We start from the raw sequence: 16830 nt of genomic DNA on the forward strand, positions 1-16830 counted from the left end.
TTTAAGTATCCCACTTTCACCAGAGCAGAATTAGTTCAGCTGTAGGAATTCTACAGATGAGTATGTATTGTTCTACAGTTTATTAGAATTTTACCATTGTCAGAGTCATTAGCCCTTCGCTACTCTCCAATATTCTGTGTGATGAATAAGCTCCCATCATAGTTAGCAAAGTCCTGGTTACTTATTCCCGTCCTATGCCAATTTTGGGGGAACCAGAAAAACTGAGTAAAGGAAGCTGTGAGGAAGAGTGACTTAGAGAGATTCTGCAGAAGATAACTGTGCTCTGCTTTCTCCCAGAGTTTTTAAAATACATCTTCTGATGTGAAGGGTAAATTTCATAACTGAACGAGAAAGCAAAACTTTTACTCAATTTGTCTTTTTCTGTGGTGTCTAATTATGAAAACATTTATGTCTAAGTGCTAAGAATCACTCTTATTTCAGTTCTTTAGTCCATAGCAGAGCTTCTCTAAGGTAGTTGAATAAAAACTGTTGCTTAAAAAAAAGATAAAAGTATTTTTTTTTTATTTTCTAACTTCATTCTATTGACTGTTTGCTCATGTCATAACCATGTTATCTATATGTAAGGACACTATGGAGTAAAGATATTATAATGTAAGAATATAAAACAGTCCTCTACAGAGCTAGGTTAGAAAATAGTGGGGTTACTACAGCATTCTCCAGCCCCCTCCTCTCTCTGATTTACAAACTAGTTGTACTACAGTCCTGAACTGCCAAAAATAAAGGCTACTGGTTAAACTTTGGATAGCAAGGAAATCAACCACCATCACTTATTGAGGCTGAGGCTCAAAGTCAGGAAGAGAAGTGAATATATTTTATAGAGGAAAAAGGGGAATATCTCAGCAACATTCTATTTGGAAACTTGGCTTGGGGAAGATTTAGGCAGATTAACTAAATGTAGCATTATCCTCTATGATTAAGGGTGCATATTTGACATTCTCTGGTTTGGTTCTAAGCTAGAAGCAGGTACATGCATGACAGGTAACATTTGTCTATTTAAATCCGCCAACAATAACTGGGGGCTAGGGAAAAAGTACATGGGTTAAAGCTATTGCTTGCACATGGCTAGCATTGGCTAGGATATAAGGTTGGTGACAAAGGGTTTCTGTGATCATTTATAGTTCCCAGATTCAATTTTTCAAAAATGAGAATATTGAGTAGTAATGATGCTCAGACTCAGAGTTAATAGGTAAGTAGGTAAGTTTATTGGAAAATAAAGAAGGAAAAAGAAATCCTCTGAGTAGGGAGGAACTTAGCATAGGACAAAGTTAACAGCAGATAGGTTTCCCTGTGTTTGGGGGAAAGGGAGTAAGTCTTTTGTAGGCTTTAAAAGGCTCTTTGATTTTCTTAACAAAGAATGCAAGTTTGGCTGGTTTGAGTCCTTTGTGTTTGGCCATTGGCCTTGGCATTGTCCATTATCTTCTTAGTGGGGCAGGGTCCCAATTAGAAAGACCATACACTAGGCCCTTGGGAACAAAATGTGAATTAGGTAAATTGGGACAGATGGAACTGATGGCAGGGGGGAACTGAAACTTTCTTTTTCAGTTATATCCTTGGCACTGCAATGGTCCCTCTTGAAGGAGACTTGAACACTAAGTAAAGTATAGTCCCTGAGCATGGTGTGTTCAGAGACACGTTTTACTCTTTGTTTTATATTGTGGTGTAATTCTCTAAAAGGTGTAGGCATTTGATACATTAGAAGAAATAAACAAATAACTTTCTGGTGGATATTGGGAGTGGGAAAATCAGAGCTAAGTTGGTTGTATAAGTCATATTTAACCTACCAGGAAATAAAACTAATGAAATTTGAGAGACCAGGTTAGTGTCACAGGAATATACAATAAATATGTAGTCTCTGCTTCTTGGGAAATTCTGTTCTCAGAAAATTAGTCTTGGTAAAATTTTACATCAACATTAATATTTGTATTCATGTCTTTTGAGTATGTCCAGAAAAATATGTATCAAAATGAAATGTGACTATGATTTCTAGGTTATATAAAGACATGGAGCAAGAGGAGTTAAATATGAATATGTTTTTTTAAGGATCGGTCTAAGATTTGAGGGTGTAAAGTAGATGATAAAGGAATAAAAAAAATAGTATCTTTGGAACTATTGTGAGAATAAATGCTAACCTAACAAAAGTCTCTTTACTATAAGAAAATTTCCCCAAATATGGTATCTACTATATAGCCTTTCTAATTTTTTGTTCCATAGACAAAAATGTTGTCTGGACTCCAAGCTGATCACCAAAATATGCCTGGTAATTTTGTTTTGCTTTTGTCTCCACCTTTTCCATGTCATTCTCTTTGTGTTGGCCTTAACTCTGCCTTGTCTTTCCTTTTACTTTTCCAATTAGCTCCTGTTCAGCATTCTTTACCCAGTACAAAGTCAGTCTTCAAGATTTTTTATTTGACTAACTGAGCTGAAAAACTTGAATGTTCATTCTAAACCCATTCTATCTGTATTTATTTGACCACTTTTTGAGTGTGTATTTGTGTGAAATCCTTCCTCTACAATTAAACTCAAAGATGGAAAGGGCAAGCCTTCTCAAAGGTTACCACTCTTATTTCAGAGCTTCACACATGGTAGAGAGACAGTAAATGATGACTAGCATGATAATTATTAAAGGACTCCTGGCACTTGACAGATGAGATTAATGTTAAGGACAAACTCAAATTATAAATGAATTATAAATGCAACAGCTTTTCCCTCAAACAAGCTCATAATCTATTTATTATGCATTTAATAGATTGTTCCCATCAAAATTATGTCTATTTTTATTCTCATAATTGGTTATTATTTCAGTGTTTAAGGAAGAAAATATTATGAGGAAGTTGATGCTTTCTCATTGGTTTGACCCTAATATGATTTGCTTTAGAACAGAAAAGAAACAGAAATAGGTTATTTCAGTGGATGTTATCTGTGTTTTCACTTATCACAGTAAGACAATTCACACCCATTAAGCTTCTTATTTTTTAAACAGAAATATTAGTTTCATTTTGCCAATAATTATTATTTGTTCAACCATCTGTCAGCATCTTTTTATGTAACCTTCTTCCAATGATTCTATTGAGTTTTGCCAAACGGTTCACAAAAAAGGTCTACATTGTAATCCAGTTTTAATTAAATGGTTATCAAAAAATAGTCATTCTTATAATAATTGCTCTACCAACATTATAAAATTAAATTAGATGTCTTTGAAATTTTTATTTTTAATTTTTAATCTCCTTACTAACCCCAAATTAGTGTTAGGCTCATTTGTTATTCTAGTCATGTAAAATATAGCTTGTGATGCAATATTTTTACATTTAGTTACATTACTTTAATTTTTTTTACATTACTTTAATTTTTAAATGTATTTACATTAACTAACATTTTAATTTGCAGTGATTTTAATAATTCCATAAAGGCTATATTTTGTGTAAATAATTTTATCTATGAAAATAAATATTTAAATTTGTTGAAAGAATTACCTAAATCATATATTTTTATTGTATAAATTTTATAGTTAATTGGTTGAACTGTCAGTTAAATAAACAAATTAGGTGTGTATGGATAAATATTCAAAAGTGTTAATGTTTTAAAGGTAAGATAAAAATAAGTTAAGATTCTAATAATTGAGATTCTAATAATTGAGGGACCAGAGACAGAGTAACAGTGCTTGTGGCTGACTTGGATTCAACCCTGGCATCCTTTGTGTCCTGATAGAAGAGATCTCTGTGCTCAGAGCCAGGAATGTGTCCTGGACACTATTGAGCACCAATAAGTATAGCCAAAATAACAAACAAAAACTTATAGAACATGAATACAAGGTAGCTATATTTTGAGATAATTTTGAGGATTGCAATATAGATAGGAAGTTTAAAAATAGAAATTAAACACATTATTCAAAAATTATCATGATAAATATTTTTAAAGAAGTACTAGAAGGGGAGTTTCAATAGGAAACAGGGAGTAAAAATTTGGTTTGAGTAACATTTTAACTTAAGAAAAAAAACATACAAACCAGAGCTAGAGGAAGCAAGTGAAAATAATATATGACAAAATTATGGAACTTGAAGAATGGAGCAAAGGATAGATAATGTGGAAATTTGCATGGAAAACCAATTTAATTTGTCTGAATAAAAAATTAGGCTAGCATAATAATGAACACAAATCCTAGTGGATAAAACCACAGTAGAATAGTTTTGTGTCAGGTCACATCTGCTCATCTCAGAAAGTCTACTAAGGACACAGTATCAGTTCATTGAAAATACTTTTGATATTGGGCATTCACTTAATACAGCTAGTGATGTTATTTTTTAAGAATGAAAGAATTAGCTTTATATAAAAAAACTGTATAAATCTAGATTTTTATGCAAAATAATAAATTTGCTTTAGGTGGATATTGCACAATTTTAAAATAAATCATGCAAATAAAGTGTTTTAAGATCTAATTTTTATAAACAGATATTGACTAGAATATTATTAAATATTTCTAGTAAAGCCTGAGGTGACACTTAAAACATAAAAAGCTGATGCAAAAAGAACAACACTATTAATAATTAGAAGCTAACATTTATCATGTACCTATTATTGTAGTTTCTGAACTGTGCCCTTTGACATCATTATTGCACCAGCAGATGTGCAAAATGCTTTTTCAGGCATATTTCTAATAAACTTAATAAATAGTTGTTAACTTCTAAGAACAAAGAACTAAAGAGACTGGAACAACTTGGGGTCAACAAAAATCTAAATCTATGATTTGACCCTCAGTCTTATTTAAATCATGTGAAAGGGATTAGAAAAAAGTAACAGTAAATACAAAAGAAAGTTAAATGGGTCATTTGGATTATATGGTTCTAAAAAACTGGGTGCTTATGTTACAAAAACTACCGGTAGGTGTCACAAAGAACTAACAGGGAACTCTCACTGTGTTTTGACTCTTCCTTTACCACATTTTTCCCCTTGGGTTGTGGTCAACCAGCAACTCTGGTGCCACAGAACCTTAAGGGATAATAAGGGATAACAAATCATATAATAATAATGTAGTAATATTATTAATATCAAGACTGACTGTATGGGGCCGAAGCAACAGCGCAAGCAGTAAGGCTTCTGCCTTGCCCAGCTAGCCTAGACCGACTGCGGTTCAAACCCCACCCCCTCGCAATGCATCCCATATGGTCCTCCAAGCCAGGAGCGATTTCTGAGCGCACAGCAAGGAATAACCCCTGTGCCCAAAAACAAAAACAAAAAAAATTAAATCTACAATTTAATATATCTTCTAACTTAAGATTAATTTAAATGTATTTTCATATAAGTAGTCAGTAACCTACTTATTCAACTAACAGAACAAATAAATCCCAAAGGATATTTCAATATTCATAAACTAAAATATAGTTTATTTATTAAAAAATTCAAATTCATGGCACAGCCGTAGGACGTTTGCCTTGCACGCGGCTGATCCAGGACAGACCTCGGTTGGATCCCCATCCCCCACTGTGTTCCATATGGTCCCCCAAGCCAGGGGCGATTTCTAAGTGCATAGTCAGTGAGCATATCAGGTATGGTCCAAAAACCAAAAAAAAAAAAAAATTCAAATTCAAATTCTCAACTCAAGTAATCACTAACAACCAGAATCTTTTTCCTGTGTAATTCAAAATTCCAGAACATTTTTTGTACTATATAAGATTATTCAGGAACCCAAAAATGTTTCAAAGCACACACTCCTTTCTTTATTTTGCATTTCATAACTTGCATCCTCCACTTCGCTCTTGAGCCATGATGGTGGCAGTTATCCGGCATCAGTACAGACATTCAGGATTTTGCTTTCTCCCATCAAACCTGGAACAAGTCTTCAACCTCACTATGACTGAATCCATTCCAAACAGGTAACTGCCCTAAACCACTGTGTTTAGGTAGAAAAAACTTGACTAGAGCATTTACCATACTCCAAGTTATTTTATTATTGTTTTGGAACTACATTAGAACTCAGTGATACATACAGTTATTGGGAATTTTTTTTATAAAAACTAGAAGCACAAACATGAGAGAAAACTCAAAAGAAATTCTAGTCATAAATGTCTTTCTTAAGGTAGATAGGAGGCCGGAGAGATAGCACACCGGTAGGGCTTTTGCCTTGCATGCGGTCAACCCAGGACATATGGTCTCCCGAGCCCGCCTGGGGCGATTTCTGAGCAGAGACAGGAGTAACCCCTGAGCACAGCTGGCTGTAACCCAAAAACAAATAAAAAGTTAGATAGCCCTTCATGAGGGCTTGATGCTAGCACCTTTCATTAGATCAATTATCTTTTGACTTTAGGATTTTTATAATGTCCAGAAGGATTGATAATATATATACATATATAATACATAATAGTAAAGGGACATTGCATCTAATCTATCTATATTTAAAATACATAATATAGCTTGCATTAAAAGAAAAAATGTTGTAAATACCAAAAAAATAAGAAGAATCTTGGGCAGAACCAGAAGAGTTAGAGCACATGCCTTGCAGGCAGTCAACCTGTGTTCTACTCCCAGAACCACATAAGGTCTGACAAACCCCACCAAGAGTAATTCCTAAGTACAGAGCCAAGAGCAAGTTCTGATCACCTCTCAGTATGGTCAAAAATAAATAAATATAAACAAATTAAAATTAAATGACTGATAAATCCAGAAAAATAAATAAAATATTTATTTCTTTTCATTTTGGCAGTAGGGAGTTATGGTCACATCTAACTATATGTAGGCTTATACCTGGCTGGTGGCAGAGAGCAAGTATAGAAATTAAATCTCTTGCTTTGCTTATACCTGACCCTGGTTTCATTCCCAGCAGTTTCAATGGCAGTGCTTGATGACATTGACAATGGCAATATCTCATCTTTAATCTGTTCCCTCTGGTGTTTTAAATCAGCGCTGACTTTTTCCCCATTGAGATTAGATTAACTTCAATTTCTTTATAAATATTTCAAGACAAGGGATGAGAAATTGAGAGAAATAATATTTCCTGAGGCAGACTGTGGACTTTCTATTAATTAGACATGTAGGATAAAACTGATACTGATAAGAAAGAAAGCAAAATCTGGTAAACTGGAAAATTGTAACCTAGATAGAACTTAAAGCTTCTCCTCACACACAAGAAAACATAACCATATAAAATGTATATTTTACTTGATCGACATGTAATTTGCTTGATTGTGATGCTATTTCCTAGCTTCATCATATTGTCACATTTTAACACTTTGAATTATACAATTTTAGGCCAAAGGAGTTGGAGCATGTGCTTTGCAAATACAATACTTTATTGTATTGTATTGTATTTATTTCATTTGTTAGTACTACATGACCCATTAGTAATACTAGTGATGACTCCAACCACAGTACACAGAATAGCCTCCACATTTTGGACTGGATATGTCCAAAAACACATCACACACAAATACACTTTTATTTATTTTAAATGTAAATATTCATATGCATTTTTGTTTATTGTTTATAACTCAATAAATCTGAGAGGCTTGCTCTGAACCCTAGAAAGGTAGAAACCTCACTTATATTAACCACAATAATTTAAAATGGAAATCAATGAAAAAAAAAGAGAAAAATTGGTGTAATTTTGAAAGGACAGAACTAAATAAAGTTGAAGAGAGAGTATAAGGCTTAGGAGATTGTCTTGCATACATGGAATCCAGTTTGATCCTAGCACCACACAGGGTGATCTAAATAGTGCCAGGTATTATATGTAAACACAGAGCCAAGAATAAACCCTGGTCACTGTTAGCATTAGCTTCCTCCCCACCCACCCCCCACAAAAAGGCAAAACAGAAAGAATAACAGCATCAAGTAGAATATTAATCGAAGATATTGATATCATTTCAACTTTCCAATGGCTTGGAGCAGCATAGATCATTGTCCATCAACACCCTAAATCTTCCTTTATCAGAAAAGCCCATATCTGCAGGTTGACTTAAGTTTGTGCTCTGTTTGAGCTGGATGTAAGTGGGAATGATTTATTCACTTTTTTTTAATCTACAGCTTTCTGTTTACACTGAAAATAATGCAATTTGTTTTCCCTCCAAAATTCCTCAAATGAATTGCTCTAAAGTGATATGTGTTTAACCCAGGGTGATTCAAATTGTCAATAATCAAAAAAAAAGTCATTTAGGGACCAGAGCAAAAGTACAGTTGGTAGAGTCCTTGAATTGCATGTAGTCAACCCAACTTCCATCCCTGGCATCTCATATGGCCCCAAGCACTGCCAGAAATCATTTCTGAGTTCTGAGCCAGCAATAACCTCTGAATACTGCAGAATGTGATCCCAAAACAAAAATGCAAAAATTACGGAAGAGCACAAAAAAATCACAAAAATCACATAATGGTGGTACCCCTTAACTATTTGCTTTTTACTTTTGTTAACACTGTTGCACTGTTTTTCTTTTTCTTTCTTTTTTTTGGTTTTTTGTTCTTTGGACCACATCTGGTGATGCTCAGGGGTTACTCTTGGCTATGTGCTCAGAAATCTCTCCTGGCTTGGGGTACCATATGGGATACCAAGGGATGGAATTGCTGTTCATCCTAGATTAGCATGTGCAAGGCAGACGTCCTACCACTTGCACCACTGCTCCAGTCCCCAACACTGTTTTTCTTTACTGTGAACCCAACTACTAATCTCTGAAGAGACTCAAAAATACAGCAAAAGGTCAAGAAGTTCATATGTCTTAAAATATTGAGTGAGCCACCAAAATGATAAATAGTCATATAAGTCAACATTCTATAGACACTTTGTAATTTTAAAGATTACTGAGAGTGACAAATATAAAAATATCACCCTACTCTAAAATGAAAGTGCTGGAAAGATCACATTATTGAATTTGTCCTATACGCCTACATATATTTGAGTCACAAACATTTCCTCAATACCTGTGCATCAACAATGTACTAGCAATGCAGTGATAAGTCAGAATATACAATATAAAATCTAGGAATTCTGATAATAAAATCTTTAATACCTGCCTCTTCTCTCACCATATTTCTTTGTCTCAATTTAATTAACTTGCCCAATTTTTCTTTTATAAGGAAGCTCAATTTATGTACTTTATTTGAAATGACAGTGGTTTGCATGTAAGTGAAGTAACACCTACCCCACTCAATGGGCTAAATGCATATTTTTATATGTAGGAGACCTGGGTTGGTATCTAGCACCACAGGGTTCCCTAAACATCCTGAACAGTGGCAGAAATAACTTTTAAGTGTTGCCAAAACAAACAATTATTTTTTAGATTATAATAATATCTAGTCTGTAACAGTGACTACTAAAGGAAATCATGCAAAAACAGATGGTTCTTTGAGGGTAGACTAATAATCAAACAAACATCAGACAGACAGATAAAAGAAAAAGTCCAAAGAAATTTAATTACTATGTCCTATGTACATAGGAGAGATCTAAATGTTTAAGTCCACTTTAAATATCTTATCAAACATAGAGACTACATTGGAAGGAAAAACAGAAGGCCAGTTTGGGAAATTTTCAGGAAAGACTTAGCAAAATAAAGATATGCATATTTAAGTTTTGTTTTCTCTGCTTAAAAAATAAGATTAGTGTACCTTCCTTAAAATGAGCTTTTGTTAGTCTTTTATTGGCAGTGCATATTTTTTCTCCCTTGCTAAAGCAGTACCAAACTCTATAAAAAGGAAAATATAAAACAGAAGCAAAAAAATTCACTGCAGTTCCAGCTTTCTATGAGGATCAGAGTCAGCCTTTTTGTTTTTCTCTAAGATTTTTACTTTGCCATGTTCATTTTCCCCCATTTAATAGAACATTATTGTTCATATGGCTAACATTACTGCAAAATAAACTAATGGTTATAATTTATGGTTAAAATTGACCATGTATAATCTATTTAATTATTGTCTGCAAATAAGCACAAAATGGTCTTGCTAAACACACCCAGAAAATAGTTTTGTTTTGTCTAATTATCCGATTAGAGAATAATTTTTAAAATACTTATTGTTCAAGTATTTTTAAGCTATCATATAAATCAAGATAAAATATTTTTCTGTTGTTTCTGTCACCTTGGCATCTATATAATGTTTATTGAGTCCTACCTCTGGCATTTATGATTATAGATATAAAGTAGATGAAAGGAAGAGACATAGCACAAAGAACTAGTTCCTATTTTCCCTAGGAAGTGAACTTGCTGTCTTCATAACATACTTCAATGCTATGTAGAAAATACTAAATATACTAAAATACTAAAAATACGAAAAGAAAAAAAGAAAGTAAAAAAGAAAAAGAAACAGAAAGAAAGAAGAAAGAAAGAAGAGAGAAAGAAAGAAGAAAGAGAGAAAGAAAGAAGAAAAAGACAGAGTCAAAGAAAGACAAAGAAAAATAGAAACAAAGCAAGACAAGAAAGAAAGAAAGAAAGAAAGAAAGAAAGAAAGAAAGAAAGAAAGAAAGAAAGAAAGAAAGAAGGAAGGAAGGAAGGAAGGAAGGAAGGAAGGAAGGAAGGAAGGAAGGAAGGAAGGAAGGAAGGAAGGAAGGAAGGAAGGAAGGAAGGAAGGAAGGAAGGAAGGGAGAGAGAGAGAGAGAGAGAGAGAGAGAAAGAAGAAAGAAAGAAAGAAAGAAAGAAAGAAAGAAAGAAAGAAAGAAAGAAAGAAAGAAAGAAAGAAAGAAAGAAAGAAAGAAAGAAAGAAAGAAAGAAAGAAAGAAAGAAAGAAAGAAAAAGGGAATTGCAGGAAGGAGGGAAGGAAGGAAAGAAAGCAGGCTAGAAAAGAAAGAGCGAGATCTCACAAATACTAACACACTAACTTCTAAAATCTTCATCAAAAAATAGGGAGAGTAAATGAACAAAACACCTGAGGAAGAAACACAGATGGCAAATAGGCATATATAAAAAAAAAAGTTCAACTTCACTTACTTAGGGAAATCCAAATCAAGACAACGAGATATCATTTTACACAAATGAGAATGCATTATCAAAATTACTGAGAACAATCTGTGTTGTTGGAGATAAATGAAAAAACAATTCTCATCCACTGCTGATGGGAATGTTGTCTAGTTCAACCTTTATGGAAAACACAAAGGGTTCTTAGGAAACTTAAAATTGAACTGCCATATGACCCAGCTATTTCACTTTTGGGTCTCTATCCCCAGAAAAACATTAACTCAAAAGGATAAATGTAAAACAAACAAAAAAACAACAACAAAAAAACAAAAAACAAACAAACAAAAAAAGGATAAATGTACACCACTATTCACTGCAGTACTCAGTACAATAAGAGTTGGAATCAACCTAGAAGTCCAACAAAAGTTTTTGCAGTACCTATGATGAATAGAAAGTACTCAGAAGATGTTCATTACTATCACTTTTCTAGTCTAATCATGTAATCTCATCATCTTAGTAAGTATGCAAAATAAGTATCATGGAAAAGTCAAGATCAGGACCTAGTATTTTTTTTTTTTTTGGTTTTTCGGGCCACACCCGTTTGATGCTCAGGGGTTACTCCTGGCTAAGCGCTCAGAAATTGCCCCTGGCTTGGGGGGAACCTATGGGACGCTGGGGGATCGAACCACGGTCCTTCCTTGGCTAGTGCTTGCAAGGCAGACACCTTACCTCTAGCGCCACCTCTCTGGCCCCAGGACCTAGTATTTCTAACACCACTTACATCTTTTCCCACTCTGGGTTGTCAAAAGACAATTTATTTTCAGTTATTCATCCCTATGACTCAACTCCTTTTCTAAAACATAGAAGCTGCAAATAAACAGTTTAAATAAATTTGTTTTCTCCACACTACATCTAAAAACTGTCACCAGAGTAGGTGGTAGTAAAATAGTTAATGATTTTCTCAATAATTTAATTCAAAAGAGAGTTTTACAAGCTTGTATTCTAGAATCTGAAAGCATATATTGGTATCATTATAATATATGATCTAAAAAAATCAATTGTAGAAAATAAATTGTAGTGGTGCCTTTCTGTGACTTGTAATTGTGTTCTTCCTATGTATGCTAATTGATGGATCATCTATTGTAGTACAGTCCTAATTTTATTCATAGATTTTTGTCATTCCTCTGGGAAATATATGGATAGCTTTGGCCTGTGTCTACTTCTGTTTTAAAAATCCCCAAGACCAACAATCCGTTTAATAATTTTAAGTAATGACTTTGGTGAATCTATTTGACATTCTGCTGCCTTTCATCTTGCTCTGGATTTAGAACACTGCTCCCCTTGATCTCTTTTAGTAAAATCCAAAAATATGTATTTTTTATGTGTTGAGATGCATTTTGAGTTCTATCCCCTTTTGAAACTGTATGACTTTTCTGTTTCACTATATGGGGGGTGTTGGGACCACATCCGGTGGTGTTCAAGGGGGTAATTCTGACTCTATGCTCAGAAATCTCTGTTCTGTTCCTGGTAGGCTCAGTGGGCAAGCTATGATGGCATGGATTCCACCACATGCAAGGCAAACTCCCTATCTACTGTGCTTTCAATCTGGCCCCCTGTATCATAATCTTGAGAGAACCAAAGATTGCTATTTACACATTCATGGGAATGAAAAGTGTTTTAGGTAACTCTCCAAACCCTTATATTTCACTTTGGCTCTTCTCACCCAGATCTTTTATCTCCTTAGTCAATAACTAAACTTTTTTTTTAATTTCTGAATATTCATAATTTTTACTATCACTGTTAATCATTATTTTAGAGTAACACTGGGAAATAAAGGTAATTAGAAATTTGATATTACAAAACATCTGGAATGACACCACAAAATGATATAAAATATTTATTTTATGTAAATCTAGTTAGGGGTTGGAAAGAGACTACATTAAATAATGTACTCACTTTGCAAGTTGCCAACCCAAGCTCAATCCCTGAAGCTGCATAATTATCCTGACAGAAGTAATCCCTAATTACAGAAATAAGAGTAAGTTCTCAGGGCCGGAGAGATAGCATAGAGGTAGGGCATTTGCCTTTCATGCAGAAGGATGGTGGTTCGAATCCCGGCATCCCATATGGTCCCCTGAGCCTGCCAGGAGCGATTTCTGAGCGCAGAGCAAGGAGTAACCCCTGAGGGCTGCTGGGTTTGACCCAAACCCCCTTTGCCCCCCAAAGAGAGTAAGTTCTCATCACTGAATGTACACAAGAAAAGAAGAAATAAAACAAAAACATCATTGCATTATGTTCCCTATAAATTAAAAAGAAAATAGCAATATATATATATATATATAAATTGTTATATTTAGTACAGCAAGATAGTACAGGGGTAAAGGTACTTGCCGTGTACACAGCTGACCCTGTTTCAATTCCCAAAACTGAATCTGATCCTTTTAGCATCACCAGGAGTGATCTCTGAGCACAATTAGGAGTAAGGCCTCAGCACTGACAGATATGGACCACAAACAAAAAATTTAAAACACTATTTCAGTCAGTACATTCAGATTAGAATGTTCTCAGAAAGAATTCGCAGTATTGGTAAATCTTATGCCTTTCTACTCTCCTAAACTGCTACATTTAACCTTGATTATTAAATTGTTTATTGAAATGAGACTTACACTTTTTCCCTTTTCTCTAAAATAGAGTGGTGTTGGTTTTAAGTAGCTTGGGTTACACTATAATGTTTGTCTTTGTGACATGAATGCAGATGGCAATGAAATACATGTGGCCAACTGGGTCATTACTCTCTTAATGACAGTCATTTCATTAAACTATTACATAATAATTCCTTATTATATCTTTGCTGAAAGTTTAGGTCAATTGTCTTATGACTTCTCTTCCATCTCTCAGTAGAAAAACAGAAAGTTTCTCTAATTTCTAGATTTTCTTCTTGCCTATTTGTAGGAAATTTTAATATCATATAATTGGAGCTTTTGGAATTTGATTAATTTTCAAAGATATAGCAATAGAAATATTTGTGATTCCAATACTCTTGTTTTTAGGTCACTCAAAAAGGAGAGTTTCTTTGAAAATCAACACATTTTCTTCTTTTCTAGGACTAGACTGATCTTCTCCAAGAAGTGTAAGATGAAGCTTCTGTCCATATTGAGTGTTTCTTTAGTCTGCTTTGGTTACTTGACCACTCATGTAGATCTCTGAAGAGAAACAGCTTAAGCAGAATATAAGAAGGATAAGCTTGTAACAATTGGCTATTTATGAAAGATATAAAGAGATAAAATAAGTTTTGGATATATATAGTTATATTTGTCTTCTTTAACCCAAGGTTTTCTCAGTTAATTGAGGATAAATTTATAAACTTAGTTACTGAGGTGGTTTGTAGGATATTTTCAAATGCCAAGATCAGTTATAAGTTTTATATTTCTTAACTAGAATGAAGTTGATTTTATTTCCATTAGTTACAAAATTTAATTAATTAATATAATTTAAAAAATGGCAAAACCCCTAAAAAGCATCTTGAAAATAAACTGTCTTTGTTTTACAAATAAAACTAAGTAGGAAACCCAAAAAACCTAAGTTTCCTTGCATTCCACCATGAGTTAGTGATAACATATATAGTAAGTCTTTATAGCAGTTATGTAAGTGAATATGAAGGTAGAAAAAACACAGGACCTCTTATAAAGAAGCTTTTGGTTTAAAATATGGGTCCTCCAGGATTCAGTTAAACAGCTGCAGACTTTAGTTAACTGTTCTCTAGGTAACCATTTTGATTCACCACACAGTCAGCAAAGATCATAACTTGACAGTAACCACTCGAACAAATACCAGCCATAGAAGTACATCCGTGATGTGACTTCCCCAATAATCTTTGTGAGCAAGTGTCTTGACAGCATATTTTTCTTCATGTATCTCATAGAAAAAACTCTCCTTAGTGACTTATGAAGCACCCCTCTTTTTGTGTGATTTTGGCCAATCTTGCCTATGCCCAGGAATTCTAAAGCACTACACACACAAATCTTTTTTTTTTTTCTTTTGGTTTTGGGCCACATTCCGTGACACTCAGGGGTTATTCCTGGCTATCTGCTCCTGGTTTGGGAGACCATGTAGGTCTCCAGGAATGCGGTCTGTCCTAGGTCATTGCATGCAAGGCAAATGCCCTACCACTTGCGCCACTGCTCTGGCCCCTCACACAAATCTTAATAACAAGATTGTCCAGGTCCTGTTTCTATATTCTTCCTCCACCTGCCAGTATAGATCCTCCAGGTATGCCTGATACTTTCTCCAGAATACATTTTTCAACTTCATCATCTTTTCAGCTAAACCACAATCTCACCTAGTGCTCCACACAATAAATGTTAATTTGACAGATTAATCACAGAATCTATCCTTGACTTTCCATTAATATACAGTTCAAGAAAAGTTGTGGAGGAGGGAAGCCATTAACCTGTGCTTTAAGGCTAAATTCAATATTTTATCTTTTCTTAGCTTGTAAGTACACTGCATGACATACATTCATGTAGATATATGTGTCTGTGTGTTGTTTATGTGCTATTCAAAAAAATATAAGCATACAATTGATAATATACTATATATAAAACCTATAATTACCAGTTTTGTAAATGATACTGCCTTTTATAAATTTAAAAATAAAAATTTTTAAATTTTATATATATATAACATTTTTAGAAGTAGTATAAAGGGTAAGATCTTTTTCCTATTTGGGTTTAAGATACAATTCAAATGGAAGAATATTTTTTACCATTTATATTGAGGAGTCAGGCTTTATAAAACTTGTTAATTATACTTTGTTTGTTATTTGAAACTACAACTGACAGTGCTTAGGGATTATTGTTGGCTCTGCTCTCAGGGATCACCCCTGGTAGTGCTTGTGGGACCATAGGGATGTTACGGATCAAACTTGGGCTAGCTGTGTGCAAAACAAGTGTTATCACTCCAGGTCTTAATTATTTGTTTATATGTACATTATTTCAACACCTCAACCATCACCAGAGTCTACTTCTCTCCAGTGTCTGAAAGGTTTCCCTCTATCATTTTTCCTCTCCTTTCAAGGAAGCTCAGTTCCTTTTTTCTAATAATAATATTTTATTCAAGCCATGATTACAAACATGTGTGTAGTTGGATTTCACTTATAAAAAAAAAGAACACACCCATCACCAGTCCAACCTTCCCACCACCAATACTCCCATCTTCTTCCTCCTCTACCCCAACCTGTATTAAAGAAAGGCATTTTATTTCTCTCATTTACTACCATTGTCATGATAGTTGTTAGTATAGTTTTTTCTCTAACTGAACTCACCACTTTTTGTGGTAAGGGAAGCTCAGTTTCTTAGAAAAAAAATTCAGTTCATATTATTTTGGCTATATGTTGTTCCTTACTATGTTATTTACACTGAACATATGATAGAAAGCTATGTATAAAATTTTTATTGCTTTTATTATTATTATTGTAGAGGTAGTGACACATTATAAAGATGAATAAAGCTAAATTCTTAAAATTCCACAAAATTATAAATCAATGATAATTTGACCTTTTCTTTCAAAAATGCATCTTTTTAGGTATGTAAATTAAAAATTAATACTCTGAATACTTACTATATAAATACATTTTAAAACCTATATGGACAGATAAATCTTATAAATATATTGTTTAGTAAGGGTGACGATAATTTTTATTTTGCTTTGTTTTGGGGTCACACCCAGCAGCTTTCAGGGGTAACCCTTGGCTCTGTGCTCAGAAATCATTCCTTATAGGCTCAGATGATTTGGGATGCCAAATATAGAACCTGGTCTACTGCATATAAAGCAAATGCCAGTCCCGGTGAGGAGAATTTTTTAACTTTTCAAGAAAAATCTGAATAGTCTATAAAAATATGATTCAGAGTTTTATCCTATGTACGAATAATTGGCTTTATGTTAGAAA

Source organism: Suncus etruscus, chromosome 5 (assembly GCF_024139225.1).
Source record: "Suncus etruscus isolate mSunEtr1 chromosome 5, mSunEtr1.pri.cur, whole genome shotgun sequence".
In the NCBI taxonomy this organism is placed as follows: domain Eukaryota; kingdom Metazoa; phylum Chordata; class Mammalia; order Eulipotyphla; family Soricidae; genus Suncus; species Suncus etruscus.